We start from the raw sequence: 3,253 nt of genomic DNA, 5'->3' as shown, positions 1-3,253 counted from the left end.
CTGCTGGGGAGGGCTGGGGGCCATGGCAGGGCAGGGGCAGGGGGTCCACGCTGCCTTTTGAAGCAGAGACAAAGCCTGTCTTGATATTTACGGCACGTGCAGGGGGGGCGTGGGGCGTGCGGGGCTGCGGGACAGATGGTGAGTGAAACAAAAAGGGAGGCAAGAATGGGAGCTGAACAGATTGGGAATTTCCTGCCCGTCCCTCTCCCCCATGCCCAAACACTGCTGGGGGCATGCGGGGAGTGGGACCGCCTTTCCCCAGTGGTCCCCCCAAAGTGTTCGGTCCCTTGGGGGGGACTGACCCCCAGCAGCTGCTCTAACCCCCAAGCTACGCATCTTCCTGGAGCTGGCTGGGCTAGCCCCCAAGCTACGCATCTTTCTGGAGCTGGCTGGGGAGACCCAAAATCCTGAGACCCCAAATCCCGAGACCCAAAATCCTGAGACCCCAAATCCCAAGCACTGAAATCCCATCTCCATTTCACTCCTAATGTGGAGCTGCGAGAGCAGGACCCCCCCCGTTCCTCAAAGCCTCAGTCTGCTCCTCTGTGAAATGGGACCCCAGCTCCTCCCCAAGTGATGCCGGGGAGGCGAGGGGTCCTGGCAATCTCCGCTGGCGATGTGCCGGGCCCCTCCCCGGCATCTTTTCCCGCTGCCTCTGTGGTTTTCTTATCTCTTCCCAGCAACGTCGCAGCTGCTGCGGGCCGGATCCAAGCAGCTTATTAATAATCAACTTTTATTGCTCGTCACATCGCCAGCACGTCTGCAGATGGCCAGGCGTGGCGGTGGCAGGCGGGTGACCCGGCCAACGATCCTTTTGTCCTCGCAGCTCCTCCGCTCAATAAGGGTTTAGGTGAAGTTTGAGAAGAACCGAGCGATGGGAAGTGCCGAAGGACGTGACACCCGGTTACACTTCCCCAGGCCGTGACTCACGCCAGCTCTGCAGACATTCTCACGCCGAATCTGAAGCAGAGGGATGGTGCCATGCCCGGAGCTCCTGTCCCTTGACTGGGGGGTGGCTTTGCCCACCCCGGACTCCTCCAGCCACGTTAGAGGCAGCGCTGGGTCAAACCCATCGTTTGCTGCCTCGCTGCTTTCTTGTGTACTTCTCCTAAGGAAAATATTTGGAGGAGTTGTTTTTAAACACAAATCCTGCACTTCCTGGGAAAACACCCTCCTGAAGGGATGTTTGCAAACGGCCTGGGAAGCGTTTGAGCTGAGGGATGCTGTAAAGGGGAAAAAAAGTGAGGAGGGGAAGAGAATCTGGGGGAAGAGGCTAGAAACAAGTAGAGATGAAATTTGGGGGTTTTCAGGGGAGCTCTGGAGAAACCCTGCCTGTCCCCATGGGACACCCTGTGGGACCTGCTGGTTTTTTAGGGTCTCGTGCAGGGTCAGCCCCAAGGCGGGTGCCCAGCTCCAACGCCCGTGGCCTGAGCCCCTATGCGGACACGGGGCGATGGCCAGGGGCAGCGGGGTGTCTTTGACATCCCACCCAGGGAGAGCCCTTGGGAGGAGCCCACAGCCCAAATATGACTTTAGGGGGGGCTGCAGCTGCTGGTACCTCCTGCAGCAGCCCCACAAAAGCCCCTGTGCTCCGGGCACACCTCCAAGGGGGCTGGGGCTCCTTGGTTTGGGGTTTCCCCCTCCTTTATGCTTCTCTGTGGATCTGGACAAAGCCCTGCATTCCCCCCTCCTCCTTCCTGGTGGGATACAGGCTGCTGGGGCCCCCTGGACCCCACACCTCCTCCCAGCAACAGGAGGAGGGGGATGAGGAGGGGGGCTGAGCCTCCATCCCTGGTTTCCGCACCACAACAAGGCAGTGATTGGGCACCCGTGGGCTCACCCAGCACCAATGGAGTCTTCTCCCTTTTTTGGGGGGAGAAGCAGGGCAGTGAGTTGCACTGACCCTCTGCCCCCTCACCTTCACCCCTGTGGGATGCAGAGCCAGTGTCCCAGCTGGTGTAAATCAGCAATCCCAGTCGCCCTGCGTGGATAAAGCAGCTGCTGGAAGCAGCATTGGGTGGCTGTTTCTCCTGGGCTTTGCTCTGCTGCCATCAGACCCTGCTGCTAGGTCCCTCCTCAAGGTGATGGGCTGGGGCCTCCCTACAAACACCCCCTGGACCCCCAGTCCCTTTGGCTCCTGTGGGCTGGTGTTGATTTGGGAGGGAGCGTGGATGCTCTGGGGCAAAAACCTGACCTGGGAACATGGAGCGGTGCATGCCGGTGCCTGGGCAGCTCCGGAGCATGGGCGGGAGGGTGGTGCTTGGTTGGTTTTGTAATTTTGCAAATGTCCTCTCCTGCTGCTTTTGAAGAGCATGGAGATGTGGTGTGGGCTTGGGTGCTGGCAGTCCTGTCCCTGTCCCCCTCCCGCCCGACCTGCTGGACCCTGCCGCAGGGAAGGAGGCGGCTGATGGCAGAAAGATCGGAGCAGGTCCCAGATGCCAACAGGTACCTGCGCTGGAGGTGACCTGCTGCACGTCTGTGGGGGTCTGGGGCATCTTCCCCCTCCGCAGAGCCCACTCCCCCCCGCTGCCAGCCCTGGAGGGAGCCTGGCACAAGCACCGCTTGCCTCTCGCTGTCTCAGAAGCAAGGTCAGGTTTGCTTCCCTCTGAGCCCTTTTTTTTCCCCAAGAGGAGCTGGATTTCACCCCATGTCTCAGCCCAGCCTTGCCCAAGCAAGTACTGACTGCGGTGGGCACCCCTGGGTGCAGGGCAGCTCCCAAACCTGGGTGCTGCTCTCTGGGGATGCGGCCTTGGGGAGAGAAAGCCAGGGCCACCCTTCCAGCCTGGACAGGACCACATGTGACAGCAAACGCCGACATCTAGTGACAGTCCTGGGGTCCTTGGCCAGCTGGGCACGCAGGGGGATCCCCTCGGTTTGGGGTCCCCGGTCTCGGGTGCGATGAGGATGTCCCTGTGCTGCCCTGGGATGTAGGAGAGGATGGGAAGGGGGTGGCCCGAGGGGATGGAGTGGGGTCTTTTGCCTCTTCTCCTGCCTGGCTTCTGCAAGAGCCTTGGCTGGAGTTGGGGGGGCTGCCCATGGCCAGGGACCGCAGCCGGGGGTGCGATGAGGATGTCCTTGTGCTGCCCTGGGATGTAGGAGAGGATGGGAAGGGGGTGGCCCGAGGGGATGGAGTGGGGTCTTTTGCCTCTTCTCCTGCCTGGCTTCTGCAAGAGCCTTGGCTGGAGTTGGGGGGGCTGCCCATGGCCAGGGACCAGAGCTGTTTGAGAACCCCCCCTCCTTCTGCACCCCACGG

This window comes from Cariama cristata, unplaced genomic scaffold (assembly GCF_000690535.1).
Source record: "Cariama cristata isolate BGI_N322 unplaced genomic scaffold, ASM69053v1 scaffold30735, whole genome shotgun sequence".
Classification (NCBI taxonomy): Eukaryota; Metazoa; Chordata; class Aves; order Cariamiformes; family Cariamidae; genus Cariama; species Cariama cristata.
Note: the sequence above shows the minus strand (reverse complement) of the source record.